General features: G+C 42.1%; 1 protein-coding gene across 7 annotated transcripts in view; it reads right to left on the bottom strand.

Moving 5' to 3' along the window:
• BANP (BTG3 associated nuclear protein) overlaps nt 1-13,937 on the bottom strand; it is a 244,584-nt gene extending 230,647 nt beyond the window's left edge. For 4 of the 7 annotated variants that reach the window (XM_073308162.2, XM_073308163.2, XM_073308166.2 and 1 more), the window contains exon 1: nt 13,758-13,937. The gene's annotated coding sequence lies outside the window, so the exon portion shown is untranslated. The remainder of the gene's footprint in view (nt 1-13,757) is intronic. The other 3 variants (XR_012154540.2, XM_073308164.2, XM_073308167.2) reach the window with 1 other exon arrangement.
• Nucleotides 13,938-18,349: the final 4,412 nt, after the last annotated feature.

Raw genomic sequence — 18,349 nt, 5'->3', positions numbered from 1 at the left:
GTCACATTAGCTGACACCATGATAACTACGGCTGATGGAGTAACAATGACAATAGGTTACAATTAACTATAGTATAAAAATTAACAATACACAACTGTTTTATTCCTTTATAAACTGTAGAAAGTGTGGCTTTGAAGGTATAGCAGTGCATAGACACTTGCTTCACCATTGGAAGCGGTTTTTCCATCATTGTAGTTAATCCACCCCCACAAAAGGCGGGAACTAGGTAGACAGAAGTATTCTCCCATCAACCTAGTGCTGTCTACTCTGGGGCTTAGATTGGCTTAACTGTCTCTCTCAGGGATCTGAATTTTTCACATCCCTGAGCAACGTAGCTAGGTCAACCTAATTTTTAGGTGTAGACCAGGCCTTTGAACAAAGAAGGCTGGTCTACATCAAAATATTAGGTCAACCTAACTATGTCACTCAGAGGTGTGAAAAATCCACATATCTGAAAGATTCAGTTAAGCCGACCTAAGCCCCAGTGTAGACAGCACTAGGTCAACAGAAGAATTCTCCCATCGACCTAGCTACCACCTCTCAGAGAGGTGGATTTTCTACAGAAACGGAAAAACCCCTTCTGTCAGCGTAGTACGTGTCTACACTACAGCGCTGCAGCTGTGCCGCAGTAGTGTTTCTAAGGGAGACATACCCAGAGATAGGTATGTGCAGAATGACATCAGTCTAAGGGTTTGTCTACAGACAGGTTTCAGAGTAACAGCCGTGTTAGTCTGTATTCGCAAAAAGAAAAGGAGTACTTGTGGCACCTTAGAGACTAACCAATTTATTTGAGCATAAGCTTTCGTGAGCTACAGCTCACTTCATCGGATGCATAAGCTCACGAAAGCTCATGCTCAAATAAATTGGTTAGTCTCTAACGTGCCACAAGTACTCCTTTTCTGTCTACAGACAGATGCTGCAGCTGTGCTGCTGTGGCATGGTAGCATAGAAACTTTGCTAAAGTGACATAAGGGACTTTTCCATTGCAGTAGTTAATCCACCGTCTGAGAGGCCGTAGCTGGGTCAAAAGAATTCATCCATCAACCTAGCAGTGTCTACACAATGAATTAGGTCGGCTTAACTATGTCCCTCAGGGGCGTGAATTTTTCAAAGCCTTGAGTGACATAGCTAGGTCAACCTAAGTTTTAGGTTTAGACCAGGCCTAAATTAATCCAAGTTTATGCATACGTTGAGGTTCCGTAGCCAGTATGCAACACTTAATTATTCTGGCTATTAATTAACTTCAGCCATAGGTTTCATTACTGGATGATAACAAATCAGGACTGGTCTAAACTGAAAACTTACATCGCCATAGCTGCATCTCCCAAGGGTGTGAAAAATCCACACCCTAAGAGTTTGTCCACACTTAAAACTCTACAGCAGCATGGCCGCAACTGTGCCACTGTAGCAGTTCAATGTAGACACACTCTACAGCGATAGGAGAGGTTCTCCCATTGCTGTGGTCAATCCACCTCCGTGACGTCAACAGCAGAATTCTTCTCGGCCTAGCACTGAGTACACTGGGAGTTAGGTTAGCATAGCTATGTCTCTCAGAGGTGTGGATTTTCCACATTCCTGTGAGACGTAGCTATGCCAATGTAAGTTTTCTGTATCGACCACCTCTATGAAACAAGAGCTACTCACCCACATCAGTTACAGCCCTTCCTAGGGTTAATACAGTGTACAGAATTTGATGTAGTTATTTAGTTGTATTGCTTGCATCCACTAGGTGGAGAATCTTTACTGACAATTGCTCCTAATTTTCAGAAAATCGGTCTAGACAAGGATATTACTCCAGGTGGACACCTCAGGGACCAATTTCAGTATATTTTATCTTCCATTCAAAGAACACTGAACAATGTTTTGCTGCCTGAAGGGGCATCCTGGGCTAACAAATGTAGTTGCCATTGTGGGTACTTATGTAGGGGTATGAAAAATAAAAGTACGGGTAGTTAAAAGTTGGCTACATTTCAGCAATATTGCTTTGAGAAAAGTTGGTGGCGGCATATACCAACAAGGCAGCGGGGGGGAGATTCACCATACCTTAAAGTTCTGACCAAATGAAGTACTCACATATGAAAAAATGTTCATGGAAAGGGGAAAATATCCAAGATTTAAAAAAATCTTACTCATAATTAATTCATCCCCTATTCAGAAATGCGTTCGTGAATTCTGGTCCAAGAACAACCTGTCTGCAAGTTCAGCCTGGGCAAATTTTAATTCGGTTATCCAAGATGTTTAGACTACCTCTATAAACAAACAACAGAAAGGAACTTGTAGCATGGTATGAAAATAACAGTGCGTATGTAGTGATGCTGGCAGAACGGTGCCAGCTAATGCTAAAGCCCCTGGGCCTCACTGAATATTGACAAATGCACAGCTGAAAAGCAGTCTGACTCACCTTTGTGTTAGTATTGTTAAAACAGACAGAGTTAGAAGAGTGAATTTAGTGTTTAGACTTTATGAAATGCTTGTAAGATCTTGCTTATTAGATATGCATGCCATGTTATGTGGTAACATTTAAATGTTTGCTCTGTAACCATAAAAATGTTTGCTAAGATTGAAAATCCCCACAGCCAATGGAGAAGCATTACCAAGCGTGAAATGCTAACTAACCACAAGAGGTGTCATCTTCTCCCCAACAATAGAAGGCATAGATGCCAAACAAGCCATTGTGGGACATCAGTAGACAAAAGACTTTGTTGATTGCTTCCCCCCAAGCCTTAGTCCCATCATAGCCTGAATGCTGAGGGAAGGGTATAAAAATCCCTGTCAAAGAGGAATTGTTATCACTTATGCTGCTTGGAATTCAGAGAGGGAAAATTTCTAAGCATAAGCAAGGGACCCCCAAGATGTTTGGCTTAGATTAGCTCTAAAGGACATATGGAGCTGGCGTATTACATCAGCGACTATTACATTTTGGAGCGTAAGACTGTATCTCATTTGGGCGCGCATGTTTACCTGCTTTAACCTTGTAAATAACTCAAGGGTATGTCTACACTGGCAGAGTTACAGCACCGGCAGTTACAGCACCACTCAGAGAACACTGAAAGGAAACCGCTGTTGTGTGTTCACACTGTCAGCTGCCTGCGCAATAGCATGTTCACACTTGCGGCACTTGCAGTGGTATTCGGAGTGGTGCACTCTGGGCAGCTATCCCACAGAGCATCTCTTCCTCTTCTGCTGCTAAGAGTTGTGGGAAGGCAGAGGGGGTCGCGGGGCATGCTGGGTCCTGTCCCAATGCCCCGTGAAATCCCTGTGCTTCTGTCTGGATTTGGTACCATCTTTCAACGGTTTGTGTTAGAGAGGCGCAGCGTGGAGCCATACAGATCAGGGATGCCTTGAGGCAGCAATTTGAAGCTGAAAGCCATTCATATTTGTTGCTATGCTCAGGAGTGCAGTGCTTGTAATGCTAGGAGTTGATTGTGATTGGTGCAGATGATGCACTATGAAGGTTTAAGAAAATTTCCTGTTACTTTGCAGGGCTCTGTTTGCTTTCAATTAATAGAATGGTCCTCCTCTGGTAAGAAGTCAGAACTTAAGCTGCTTTACTGTGCAGAAACTTGCCAGTGTAGACAAGGCCTTAGTTAATAAATATTTAGTTGGTATCATAGGATTGTCTACAAATATTGTACCTCAGATCTCAAACTAAAGACAACTGACCTGGGTAAGTCATTGGTTCTTTGGAACTGGAAGTAACTGTTGTGATTTTTGGTGTAAGGGACCACGTACCACAAAAACAGGCATACCAGGGTGGCAAGATAGACCAGAGTGCCCAAGGAGACTGTCTGTGACTCCACGTTAAGATTGTTACAGTACTTTAGGAGTTCACACTTGTTACTTGGTTGATGAAATCTAATTATAGAACATACAAACAGTTGGGGATTTGTGCCCTGTCCCTTGACAATCTGCCCTGAGGTTGGCACTCATGCTCATGAGCTACTCTAGACAGCTTGACATATGTATCTATACCAATCTGAATCATATGCTTTGAAGTTTATGTTCATATATATTTTAAACCCATTTTTGATTAATGCAAAGTGCAGACTGCATGAGAGGTAAAAAAATTTCCACTTACTAACATGTTTTCATTCAACTAAATTAAAATCAATGAGGTTTGTGTTCAGGGAAAGAATATCCTCAGTTTAACACACACAACACAGTTGAAACTCAGTGGTCATAAGATGTCTCAGGGCAGAAGGGAATCAAAAGAGACAGTGTCTCACTTGTTGCCATGAATACATGATATAAATTCAAATACTATTTTGGACTGCTTTCATGAAAGGTCTGGTCTCATACATTCCCAACAAAATGATGATTCAATTCTACAATTTTTTTAAAAAACTAACTTTTTCTTGGCAGAGGTAATAAGTGGGAACAAGACAGCAAATAATGGAACATTAATATAATTAAGCCCAAATTCTGCATTGTTATTGCCTTATTGTTGTAAACCACAACATATGGCAAAGAGGACTTCCCTGTCCACAATACCATTTTAGGTGAATTAGAAGATATACCTAGTGAAACTTTGTTTGAACTCGTCTGATTGATGCAATGTGTGTAAACAAATTATACAACAAAAGCAGTGGTAAGTTTAAATATTTAAATTATTTTTAAAATATTTTGTACTTCTGGTGACCCTCAGTGGATTTCAAAGCACTTTACAAATATTAAGCTTTAAAACACAACAGCTATCTGAGATAGTTAAGGAATGCTAAAGGATCATTTCCACCAATGAAAGCCAGCCATAAGCAGGGTGGAATGTAACAGCTGTTCAGCAATTCTACACAGGAGGAGTATCAGATGTAACTAACAGAACAGCAGAAAGCAGAATTGCCTAGCTGGTAGAGGAGACCTGGGTTCTCGGGAGAATGCATCCGATGAAGTGAGCTATAGCTCACAAAAGCTTATGCTCAAATAAATGTGTTAGTCTCCAAGGTGCCACAAGTACTCCTTTTCTTTTTGAGAATACAGACTAACACGGCTGCTACTCTGAAACCTGTCGAAGTGAGTCCAAGTCTAGATCTGGGTTCTATTCCTGGCTCTGCCACTGGAATGCTAAGTGACATTACACAAGTCACTTCCCCTATACGTGCCTCAATTTCCCCATCTGTAAAATGGGGATGATACTTTGAGCAGTATAGATTAAAAGTACTGTAAGAGCTCTGGAAAGATTATTAAACTTCTAAAATGAATAAGGTGGGAAAACAGTTCTCAGAGGTAACTTGGCCAGAACACCCCGGCTAACTCTCTTACTCTTGTGAAAAGGATTATGTGACCTTCAATTACAAACTTTACGTTATATCTCACTGCAAAGCTGATAACTCAAAAAAACCCTTTTATTCATAACATCTTGCTGGGCCATGGGCTTGGTATAAATTCTGAACGAAGACTGCCCACTACTGAATAACCAATACCATTTCTTGCAGCACCTCACAGCTTTCCTAGGTACTGTGACAGCAGAGTGAAATTAACCAGACTGATTAGTTTCACTACCACTAAAGACAGCTAGGAAGAAAGAAAAGTAGTAAAGACCTCTGCCACAGTACAGCCAAGACAGCGTGAACTGTCAAAATGGTGTGGGAAAAGAGAAAGTTCAATCTTGCTTCCAGCAGACGTGCATGTGTGTTCTGTATATGAAAGATAAGGACAGCACCCTTCCCAGCAGGGGGTAGGTTAGTTGCAACTAGGTTTCTCACAATAGTAAATAGAGTGATGATGTTCCTGGGTGTTCCTGTACCTTGCTTGTGGGCTCCCCCAATTCCTCTTTCATATCAGCCTCCAACTACTGGGTGTTCTAGTAAACTTGTTTGACACTGGCCACTGCAGAAGTCACGGAGGTTGTGGAACGTCACAGAATCCGTGACTTCTGTGACAGACACGCAGCCTTACTTATGAACCACCAAGCACAGAAAAACAAAAAACTCTGGCAGGACTAAGAAAGAGGCAGTAGTTGTTTGGAGGGAGCCAGAAAGACACCAGAACCTGCTGATCTGGAGAAGTTGAACCTGCCTTTCAGCACCAAAGGATAGTAGGACTTTAGGCAACAAGTGTGTGTAGGCTGCTTGTTTTAAAATCCTATTTTCTCCTCTAATGCTTTGCTCCCATTGCTAAAAAACAATACACAACTGACACACCACCTTAGGTATTTTATGACATCTGTTTGTTGCCTTTCCTTGTTTTTGATATTTTGAACAAAAAATCCCTATTTATTTAATATTTTATTAAACCACTTTATTTTGTACTGGATTGGAATGTATTTGTACTAGTGCCTATGAAGAGGTTTTAGAGACACTGCCACATTCTTCATTATCTTCAGATGTAATTTCAGATTTCCACTACATACGTTCTCCAGTTTCAGTACAACAAAGTACGGATTTTGACACAAAAATCTCTATATTTTAGCATTTACAATATACAGCTTAACAAACACAGTGATAGGTTGAGTCCAGTAGAAAACTAAACAGACAGTATTTTTGTCTGGTTCAAATGAATGTTGTTACCTAATTATAAAAGCTCAATCACCCTCTTTTTGGAAAACTCCACAAGACAGGACTCTAAAGATGGACTCTTCCTTGCAGAGCTCCTCAACTTTATCCTGGGGGGAGAGGGTTCAGGTCAGGGTTTGACTCAGTGCAAAAGGCTGCACAGTCTGCCCCCAAACATGGGTGATGACATGAAACACACATGGAGGTCATGCACCTCTTCATCAGACCTTGCCCCAGACAGCTTTGCTCCAATACAGCCACATTAAAATGAACCACCCCGTATTTTTCACCCCTTTCTATAACATGAACCCCAGCCTTACAGAGTGATATTCAGAGGAAGGGAAGGATAGAGTCATGGTAGCAAGCTAACTCTATTTCCACAGAGAAAGGCGTAGATCAGCGGTGGGCAACTTGCAGGTCGTGAGACAGTTTGTTTACACTGACAGTCCACAGGCACGGCCACCCACAGCTCCCATTGGCTACGGTTCGCTGATCCTGGCCAATGAGAGCTGCTGGAAGCGGTGCAGGCAGCAGGGACGTGCTGACCGCCACTTCCTGCGACTCCCATTGGCTGGGAATGGCGAACCACAGCCATTGGGAGCTGCGGGCAGCTGTGCCTGTGGACAATCAGTGTAAACAAACTGTCTCACCGCCTGCCAGTGGATTACTCCGATGGGCCACGTGCGGGCCCACGGGTTGCCCCCACTGGGGTAAATGGATGAGATTCTGAGAGGATGCTTTAGACCAAAGGCTCTCACCACTTTGCCTTAGAAGTCTAAAGTTAATACCAAATAAGTAATAAATGTTGTAGAAGAAAATTCTACCTTGGTTCACAGATCAATAAATACTGCTTATTAGTACCTGGAAAATGGAGTTTTATGTAAACGTGTTGAAAAACAGGTGTTACAAAACAGTATATGCTGTTTCAATGGTTCAATAGTTTAAGTTCTGGTTAAAAAAAAGGTACTTATAATGTTTTATAAGAAGTTTAGTGGGGAAAAAAATCATCAAAATTGCCCATGACATATTTTTGTGGGGGTTTTGTTTTTTTGCAGAAAAGAACTCCCCTCCAAAAAAAAAAAATAGTTTTCAGTTTTTCATCAAAAAACAAAAAAATATCAAAAATTGAATTATTCTTCAAAAATATTTTTGTTAAAATGATCAATTCTACTCAGTATCACTTGTGAAAACTTTAAAGCACGTAAGGAAAACCAATCAAAGTTCTATTCTCTACCTTTCCATCTCTGTTTGGGTCTTACTAAATTCAACTCTTCTTTCACTGCCAGCTTACAACAGTGGCCAGAAACACTTTTGTTAATCTTTGGCTGATCAAAAGTTTAAGCCTTTTCCTTACAGAGATGGTCATCACCAAGGTTATATATATGCCTGGATGGAAAACTGGAACAATACCTTCCTGAGCTAACTAGGAAGACCATTGGGAAACGCTAGTTAGTGCAGAAAACAGCTGCAGTAAGTTTCAGTTACCTTCCTCGTAAAATTAGAAGTGATAATTACCACTCACAAAGTCCTATGTTTCAGAGTAGCAGCCGTGTTTGTCTGTATCCGCAAAAAGTAAAGGAGAACTTGTGGCACCTCAGAGACTAACAAATTTATTTGAGCATAAGCTTTTGTGAGCTACAGCTCACTTCCTATGTATAAAGCCTACGGCACAGCTGCTTCAACGGTCAGCATCCCTCTGACCCATCAGACCAACTATATTTGTCCAGCCATTTTATAAGGGTAGGGCTGAAGGGAGCTGCAGACAGTGTTTTCAGTGAAAGACCTTAGCCACCATCCAGGAATAAGACCCATACATGAATCTGGCTTCATTCAGGAAGCTTTGTAAGATGCAACACTTAATTCAGGCTTTTCACTGCCACACACAGTACTGCAAACTTTCAGCTTGCATACTAAGTTTTCCTTTCTCTGTCTAAAAGAAAAGGAGTACTTGTGGCACCTTAGAGACTAACCAATTTATTTGAGCATAAGCTTTCGTGAGCTACAGCTCACTTCATCGGATGCATACTGTATGAGCTGTAGCTCATGAAAGCTTATGCTCAGATAAATTGGTTAGTCTCTAAGGTGCCACAAGTACTCCTTTTCTTTTTGCGAATACAGACTAACATGGCTGTTACTCTGAAACCTTTCTCTGTCTAGTAAAGCTGCTTTATTATGGTGTCATGGAGGTTTCTGCCTTGAGAAATGTTGTTCATATCAGGCAAAGAGCAGGCATTTAGTATGAGGACAGACACCATTACTTATACTAGTAATAAATACTGACTCAGGTTGTCTTATTTGACTCAGGAAACTAGCCTATAATAAAAATGACTATTCTTCTTACAAATCTGTAGAGACTTCAGATTTGGATACACTTGCATCTAGCAGAGAGAAATATTTGTTTAATAATGTGTTTTATTCTTATGTGATTCATCTCAATCAGAATGCATCACAACCAGAAAGAGCAATGTGACTTTGTTCTCTTTCTAGCATGTATTATTAAATTTCTATATTAAAATAGTCTTCTGACCTAGCAATTTAGAAAAAGTAAACATTCTAATACAAGCTTCCAAGCAAGCTAATTTAGAAAAAGTATGGTAATGAACCTGTATAATATACTATAAAACAAGTCAGTTAGTTACTTCCATTTATCGAAGCCCTTCCTTATTCTCAAAAAGAACTGTTTTAAGATTAAGTGAGCTGTAGCTCACGAAAGCTCATGCTCAAATAAATTGGTTAGTCTCTACGGTGCCACAAGTACTCCTTTTCTTTTTGCAAATACAGACTAACACCGCTGCTACTCTGAAACCTGTTTTAAGATGTTTACTTCCTGCAAACTAACACTCGATTTCTACAAAAAGGAAGTAGTTTAATTGTTTATTCAGGGCATCAAGCTTTAGGAAACTGATGTAACTATCAGACTGAGCTTTAAGATACAGGGAGAAAACGAATATTGTTCAAATTCTTGCCGAGTATACATAATTCAAAATAATTAAATTGAAGAACAATCTATAATCATGAGCAGAACACTGCTGAAGTTCTTCCTCAGCTTCTGAATTGCACATCATGTTCCTAGGGCAATCCTATTTTGCTTATACCACTTCATAAGTCTTCCTAAAAAAAGAGGATAGCTACAGCCTTTAAACCTATGAACGTTTATGTACTTTCAAAAGTTACTCACTGATCTTTAGAAGACAAGTTCAATGAGTGAGTTTATGCAGCAGATCCAGTCCTAATTTTTATTATTTCTACAAATCCACACCCTGGACATAAAGAAGTATTTGATTTTTAATTGTAAAATAATTAAGCTCTAATTTACAGTAAGAGAACAAAAGTAAAATAAGTTCAAACTTCCAAGTGATCCTTAAATGACTGTTTCGCAGAAAGGTATTAGAGGGTTCTGTCCAATGGATGATTTTATTTGTCGAAACATGGTCTTATTTATAGACCAGAATACAAGTGTACTTAAAATAAGGAAATTTAAACTTATTGCGCATTCTGACTAGTGCCTTACTATATGTTCTGCAACACAGCAACAGAGCAAATTAAGGATTTAGACGTAGCTTTATCAAAATCTTAAACTGTGGTGAGTCAGGCCCTGCATTTGAATTCAAATAAATTGTTTATTTCCTTTTTCACACAGAAATTAAGAAATGAAAATATGGAATCTTTACTTTTTTAAACTAAAATACAAATAAAAAATAAGTAATTTCAATAATTTAAAATCGCAACTAAGTACCAAATTCCAGGAAATTACGCCCATGAAGAAAAGATTTTATTGGAAATGAGTTTTGTATATACAGCATAACTACTTCAAACAACAAAAAATGTGTGGCTGGTAGGTTTGCATATATTCCTGCTTCAATTTCTGCAATATCTGCAGACCTTTAGAATAGTCTTATTTTTGTATGTGCTTCTGTGTATGCAGAGAAGTTCCCATCTCTTCCCATTAAAAACAAATGGTTGACTTTATTGTGAGAAGTAGCCTTATGTACACATTTCTTACAAGAACCACATAAATTCCAACTCAAGCAATGCCTCATTAAAAAAATATCAGAGCTTGGAAGTTCTGATAAACAAAATGAGAATGTACATGTTCTGTGAATTCATCTAATTTTTTCCTATGTGAACATGAATCAACATGAAAAAAGGGGTAGAGAGAACTACAATATCCACATATAAGTCAATGCAAATTTGGTTAATGTGGGTTGAACCTACTCTGCACTCATTGTAGAATCAGGATCTTACTCAGGACAACCCCAAATACTCTTTTAGGGTATGAAGACCCATATCTCATATATTTAACCTTTCCTTAGGTAATCAATGGAAACCAGTATAAAACATATCTTGTGCACGACAGAAAAGTCTGTGATTTTTGTCCAGGGAACATAAGTAAGGCTAAGATTTTGTCATGGTTAATTTTAGTAAAAGTCATGGACTGGTCACGGGCAATAAACAAAAATTAACGGAAGCCGTGACCTGTCTGTGACTTTTGCTGCTCTGGCTCCATGATTTCCCCTGCCACCTGGTGGCTGGGAGCTATGGGGTTCCCCCTCTGCTCAGTGCAGCTGGAAGCTGCAGGGGGGCCATATTTCCCAAAGAGAAAACAATAAACACCCAACCATTCACCCAAGGCATCACCCTGCTTCCCCGCTCCCCTTTCCGCACAAGGCTGTTGCCCATCCCTGGAACCCTGAGGAGGGCCCCCTCAGGAGTCTGTCACCTGTCGCTGGAACCTTGCAGGGGGGCCCCTATCGCCTGTCGCTGGAACCCTGCTAGGGCCCGCTGGCTACCAGCTCAGTCCCGCAGCCCCTGGGGCTGAAGCAGAGAATGTCACCCAGGTCTCTGGAAGTCACTGATTCCGTGACTTCCTTGACATAAACGTAGACTTAAACATAAGCAAGGACTATTTCAAAAAAATTATTTAGCAGAACATGCACTGGTTGAATCCTGATCATCAAACATAACATTATCAGACACCAAAACTAATGTCCACTGGATTAGTGTGATACTATTAGGCATTAACATTACTAGTATTTTAAAGAGCCTTACAATTTTAGGTCTGTATTGCAGCCACCTGATGAATTAAACTTGACAAGATCATAAAGATGTTAAAACCTGTAAGTTACCATAAATTAGATTTTGGGACAAAGCAACATCCACAGAATGTGCCCAACAATTTCTGAAACAGGCAGGATGTTCACATCTATGAAAACTGGATTCAATCTTTAACTGCCCTAACAATTTATCAAGTTCTTCTACCTGTCATCTTCCAATGTATTATTGCAAACTGAGTTATTAGGCTAAAATACAGTTTGCTATTTATTATGGTTTCAGGATCAATTAGAATTTTTAGTTGTTAAATGAATGTTGTGTAAAATCTAATATGTATTTAAATAAATTAATTTATTGGTTGTTTTATTCAGAGAAAATATTAAAGGGACACTCAACTTAAGTTCTGGTGTTCAAAACTTCAAAATAGTTTCAAGTACCACCCTTATCCCTGCATATTTTGATGGTTTTACAACAGAGGTTCTCAAACTGGGGGTTGGGACCCCTCAGGGGGGGCTCACGAGATTATTAGATGGGGAGTCACGGGCTGTCAGCCTCCGCCCTAAACCCTGCTTTGCCTCCAGCATTTATAATCGTGTTAAATATATTAAAAAGTGTTTTTAATTTATAAGGGGGGGGTCACATTCAGAGACTTGCAATGTGAAAGGGGTCACCAGTACAAAAGTTTGAGAACCACTGTTTTACAGCCATTTTTTAAGTATTTCTCTGTGTATGTTGTGTGAAAGACCTAAAAAAGAAGGGAAACTATAATTAAACTGGTTTCAGAGTAGCACCCATGTTAGTCTGTATTCTCAAAAAGAAAAGGAGTACTTGTGGCACCTTAGAGACTAACCAATTTATCTGAGCATAAGCTTTCGTGAGCTACAGCTCACTTAATCACGAAAGCTTATGCTCAAATAAATTTGCTAGTCTCTAAGGTGCCACAAGTACTCTTTTTCTTTTTATAATTAAACTGAAATTTACTATTCAGAAAGGAAGGTTAAACAAAGTAAACTAATTGGAGAAGTATCCAAAAAAAAAAAAGCTCTAAACTTTCCCTTACAGTAATATGAAGTGTTATCAGTAAAAATAGTAGGCAAACAGTTTTCAGAAAATGATTTTTTTTAAGTTCATAATGCCCCTTTAAATTTGTGCTTCTGTTAAAAGATAAACAAAACTCTTCTCTTGGGAATACTAAAAATAAAAGAGTATACAAACTATATAGCCCCCTAGCAGAATTAATTGACTATATTTGGTTATAAGTTTCATGCTTTTCACCATATAAGGAGAAAAAAATCTTTTAAAACATCTTAATAGTCCAAAGACAAGAGGAAAAAAATGTCTGATGGCTAAGTGCAGACTGATTCAGAAAATATCAACTCAAATGAGGAGAGCGGGGAAAAGGTCATTCACCTGCATGAAGAACATCATGCCCAGCTACATAATTTTTGCAATCGTTTGTATGTGCAAGCCCAAACCCCTTTCCATTACAGAAGTCCACAAGTGATACCTGGGGTGGGTAAAGGGCACCAACACCCCCTCTAGTTTTATTTACAATCTATTATTGGGGTAGAAGGTGCACCTAGAGAAACAGGCATTCCTTATAAAAACTCACTGGCAACGCAGTGTGTGTGCCACATTGGGAGAGTGGGGGTGGGATTACATCTGCCTCACACCAGCTCTCTCAGAAAGACCATCACAAAACCGGGGGTGGGAACAGCTCCCCCATTATAGTGCTACTCATGGGGGAAGGAGAAATGTAGGGTGTTCCCCCCTAAATGCTAGCCTTGCAATCCAATGGGCCTGGGGGGGCTGAGCCCCACCCTTCCCAGTAGGACTGAGGGGGGGGCAGCAGTGGGGTAGGCAGAGAACTGCCCCTCCCCCACAGTGCGGTGAGGGGCCTAGTGCCGGGGGTGGGGGGTCAAGGCGGAGACACCCCCCCCCCGGCCAGAGCCCCGGACGTGAGGGCTGCAGCCCCCCGGGGAGACCCCACCACGGTGCCAGCAGCCCCATGGGGGAGGGGCGGAGACTCGCCAGCGCCCGCAAACCGTAGGGGCGGGGGCAGAGCCCCCCCCCCGGCTCGGCCCCTCCCTGAGCCTCTCGCTCGCGGCCCGGTTGCCTGGCCGACGCTGTGAGCAGCGGGGAAGCCGTGCTGGGCCGCGGCCCTCGGGCCCAACAGCAGCCGGCCCGAGCCATCCGGCCGCGGGAAGCCGCGGTTACCGTGTGTGGTGGCGAATTCTCGTGGTGTTTGTCGAGCGGCTGCGATAATGGCGTCCTTCCTCGCGAGAGATCTCCGCGTCCTCACTGCGCAGGCGCCGCCGCGCCGCTCCCACTGCTTCCCCCGTCCTCCCCGGGAGGCTGCGCAGCCGCCCAGAGAAGCCTCCTCGCAACCGCCCTTAACCGCCGCACGGCCAATGTCGACTACAACTCCCAGAAGCCAAAGCGCGCTGCCTTGTGGCCGGCGCTCCCGTGGGGCAGGCTGGGATGTGTAGTACCATAGCGTGTCGCCGTAACTGCTGGGAGTTGTAGTCCAAAGGAGCCCTGGATCGTCTTCTGTGAAAGCTGGGGCGGGTAGTTAGCCCCATTTCATGCCCGTTAGGTACTACTCTTGGGTGAATACATCCCCAGAAGGATGAATTTTGGGAGTCCATGAAATCTCATCACCTTGAGCTGGGGCATCATGACATCATGACGTGACGTGACGTGACATCATCGTGCAGCATTATGATGTTTTCACACACTGGCACCGCGTTGTGCGGCGCTTTCGCACTGAGCTGTGGAGTAGGGAGATTTTCCCACGACCTCGGTGAGGTTTAATGCATAATCACCAATGCCGAGTTACACGGGGGCTTCTGTGTCTGGTTATTGCTGGAAACCTGGACTGTACCCCTTCTTCTGTTCCTGGTCTGGTATCGCAGGGGTTTTGCAAAACCCAGTGTTGTGTCTTGTGTTTTTAAACCCCTTCAGATTTGTCAATTCAAAGAGCCACTTGACTGAGCTTGTAAAATTGGCAGCAGGCTGGCTAACTCTATGAGAACTACAGGTCCTCCACCATCAAGCCTGTCACATATTGACACATTGCCTTCTATCACTCCCTTCCCAAGTCTCCCTAAGAAGTCTACCCATGTCCAAATGGTGGATTGTAAGTCAACTGCAGATCCTAATGTGTGTTTAAAGGAAACTCCAACATTTTCATCCCTGTGGGCAGGTTATTGGATCTTGCAGAACTTGTGCTGCTTCAAAAAAAAAACAAACAAATAAGAACGTAAGAATGGCCATACTGGGTCAGACCTAAGGTCCATCCAGCCCAGTATCCTGCCTACCGACAGTGGCCAACGCAAGGTGCCCCAGAGGGAGTGAACCTAACAGGTAATGATCTAGTGATCTCTCTCCTGCCATCCATCTCCACCCTCTGACAAACAGAGGCTAGGAACACCATTCCTTACCCATCCAGGAAGCTAACAGCCATTAATGGACTTAACCTCCATGAACTTATCCAGTTCTCTTTTAAACCCTGTTATAGTCCTAGCCTTCACAACCTCCTCAGGCAAGGAGTTCCACAGGTTGACTGTGTGCTGAGTGAAAAACAACAGAATGGCAGCATTTAGCAAGGTTCAACATGTTGCCGAAAGACAGGCTGCCAGTAGGAATTGGCAAAAATAACACACTGGGCTTAGGTTTCCATTGCTCCATTCACGTGTTTGGAGCATGAATTGGGGATTAGGCAAAGGTGGCTTTAAAATACCTTTGTTTTCCCCATATTCTCAAACTGTTGAGGGCCCTGGTGGGCTCTGGCATAAGTCAGAGAAGCAGCAGGACTGCTCTCGTTTAAGCTCAGGTAAAAAAAAATAAAAAAATGTCTCTTTAGGAGTTATCCACCAGCCCTGGAGAGTAAGAATGCAATGTGTTCCAGTCACCAGTACTTCCTCCATTTACTGCGTCTGGTTTCTCCCTGCACCAGGGACTGGGAATGCAGAGGAAAGTATATGGCCATTGCAGCAGCTCACTGCTGGCTGGGGCATACCCACATGAGGAGTAAAAAGAAAAGGAGTACTTGTGGCACCTTAGAGACTAACCAATTTATTTGAGCATGAAGAGTGTTACCCAGGGGATGTTTTCACCTGCTCTACTGAAGTACCAGGGTGCAGCAAAGAACTGGCCCCAGGGAGTGCTCTCCATCCTTAGCTCTGTTCTTCAGCAGCACACTGCCCCTTTGCAACAATAGTAAATAGAGTGATAATAAGAGCTCTGGGGTTAGCAGCACTCTACATACTATTGTAGCAGAGAGACCTGGGGCAATGCACTGCTCAAGCAAGAGGATCCTGGAGGAAGTGAGCAGCACTAGCCTGGTAGAAAGGTGCAGCACTTCAACAGACCTGCACGTTAGAGACAGCAACAGGCAAGAAAACCTGTGAGGCATCATTGGGGATAGTCATAAGGAGAAGGAAGCAAGCAAGCTGGGGGACCCTGGAAGAGTTGCTCCAAAGAGCAGAGATGACAGCAGCGGGCATCACACAGAGCCCAGTCGCAACGTTTGCTGCCCCAAAAGTAGCACCAGTGCGCCAGGAGTACCGAGGTGTGATTGGAGCTGATGCTCGTGTGACAGGCCTAGTGGTGGGTGAAGGTAGAGAACTGACAAGATCACTGCCTTGAAGAGAAGTGTCTGGTACTAGGGTGTAGGGCTTCTTCTAAAGTAACCGTATAGCACATAAGCATGTCTAGTATGAAACAGTTGTGCATGAGAAGAGCATTGAAGCTCACAGCCAGACTCTGAAGAAGGTGTATTTGTGCAGCACCCTCATACACCTTCCTGTTAGTTATTTTGCTCCTCCCTTGGCCTATCAGTTCCACATGTTTCGCACAGCCACTGAATGCCAAATCTGTACAAGTTACAGTAGTTTACCCCAACACCCATCTTACTACCTGTTTATACCACCATTTATGTCATCGTTGATTTTGGCTTCAAAGCTACCAGATGAGTTACAATAGCTTGCTGCATTTGGCTGAATGTGGCTCTGTTGTCCCGTATACCTCCCTGTGCGTTGGGTTTGTAAGAAATATCTAGGACCTCTTATTATTGAAAACAAAATGTGGCCACTAGGTGGTAGTATAAAAGTATATTAACTCCATTAAGGGTTTTTCGCCCAGTTTACTGGGAAGTGTTATTTTAGATTTTTATAATCATCAGTGCCCATTTGCTTTTTCTTATGAAAGCTTTTGTTAAGACAGTCATACAGCAATCTCCATCTCACTATTGCCATCTCAGCACCCACATCTCTCCCTGTTCATATATATCCACACAGCCAGAGAGGGATTCCCTTGAAGGGTATGGGAAGGAGTGGTGATAGATGGTGACACATGGAAGAGGTAACTGATCCTCCCACTTCCTCCATGCAAGCTGGGGGGAATCCACCTTGGAGACCTCCTCTGCGCTCAGATCAACAGGGCCTGATCTGGATCTCAGTTTTTAACTTGGGTCAAATTCCAATAGACTTCAACAGGAGTGAAAAATGAGTGAGAATTTCAGGATATTAATTGTATTCTTTATTTATATAGATCCAAATGTGTCTTACCAGAAGGTGCTTTGTTATTCCCACTCAGATAATGATACCTGATTTGTTATTTGAACTCAAAAGGCCAAATTTTGGCCCACTTTTTTTTTTTTTTTGAGAGAGAGAGAGAGAGAGAGAGATGCTAACTTTTATCTACAGTGCTATTAAAAATCATTTGCTCACAGATTACATCTGTTTTATTTCCCCCTTGTTTTAGCTTTCATTTGAGAAGAACTTCCTGGGAAAATTGCTATTCTAACATCTCCAGTATGGATCACCATGTCTGGCACCAGTTGGTATCTCATTCATCAGTTTCCCTTTCTTGCTCTTAAAAAAATCACAAGGCCTAGCATACTATCAGAGGTAAAAAATTAACTCTCTGTGCACACAGTTTTGCAACTATACCAGCACGAGGAGAACAAAGGTTGCCAAAGAGACAGATGTACTCTTCCAGGGCATTTGTTTAAACAAGTGACAGGCATTCACAACTGGTATTTGTGGGCAGATGAAAACCCAACATAGGCGGAAAAGAGAAGAGGTGATAGGAGAATATGAGCAGCTGCAGAACATTAGCTACAACATCTCCTTAGGGATGTTTTCTTTGACCATGCGTAAAATCTGTGGTCAGGAACTTGCAGTTAGGATCACTGATGGCATCTGAATATGACCTATATTTGGAGATTTTTGTTTGAGTTAACTTTATTAAGTTTCAGAGTAACAGCCGTGTTAGTCTGTATTCGCAAAAAGAAAAGGAGTACTTGTGGCACCTTAGAGACTAACCAATTTGTTTGAGCATGACCTTTCGTGAGCTACAGCTCACTTCATTGAGCTGTAGCTCACGAAAGCTCATGCTCAAACAAATTGGTTAGTCTCTAAGGTGCCACAAGTACTCCTTTTCTTTTTATTAAGTTTCTGGATAATAAACCTTACACCCAGGAAGAAGCATACACATGGTCCTAGGCGCATTGTGCTGTCGCAATACATTGAACTGACATATGGTGCACATTAAAAGCAAAGCTGTTCAATCAAAATGTCACAAAATACATAATATGCATTTCTGAAACAGAGCTCTGTAATGATATCATCTTATGACTGCTAATGAGATTTGTAAGCCTTGTCTATTAAGTCACATCTGTTTGATCTGAAACATCCATGATACCGAAAACCTGGATTCCCACAGTCATATCTGTCAGTGCACCTCAATCGCAACCTGCAGCGTCTCCTGCAATTTCAGTACTGCTTCCACACCTCTGCTAAATG

Source organism: Lepidochelys kempii, chromosome 12 (genome assembly GCF_965140285.1).
Source record: "Lepidochelys kempii isolate rLepKem1 chromosome 12, rLepKem1.hap1, whole genome shotgun sequence".
In the NCBI taxonomy this organism is placed as follows: Eukaryota; Metazoa; Chordata; order Testudines; family Cheloniidae; genus Lepidochelys; species Lepidochelys kempii.
This window is presented reverse-complemented; position numbering and strand designations above follow the sequence as displayed.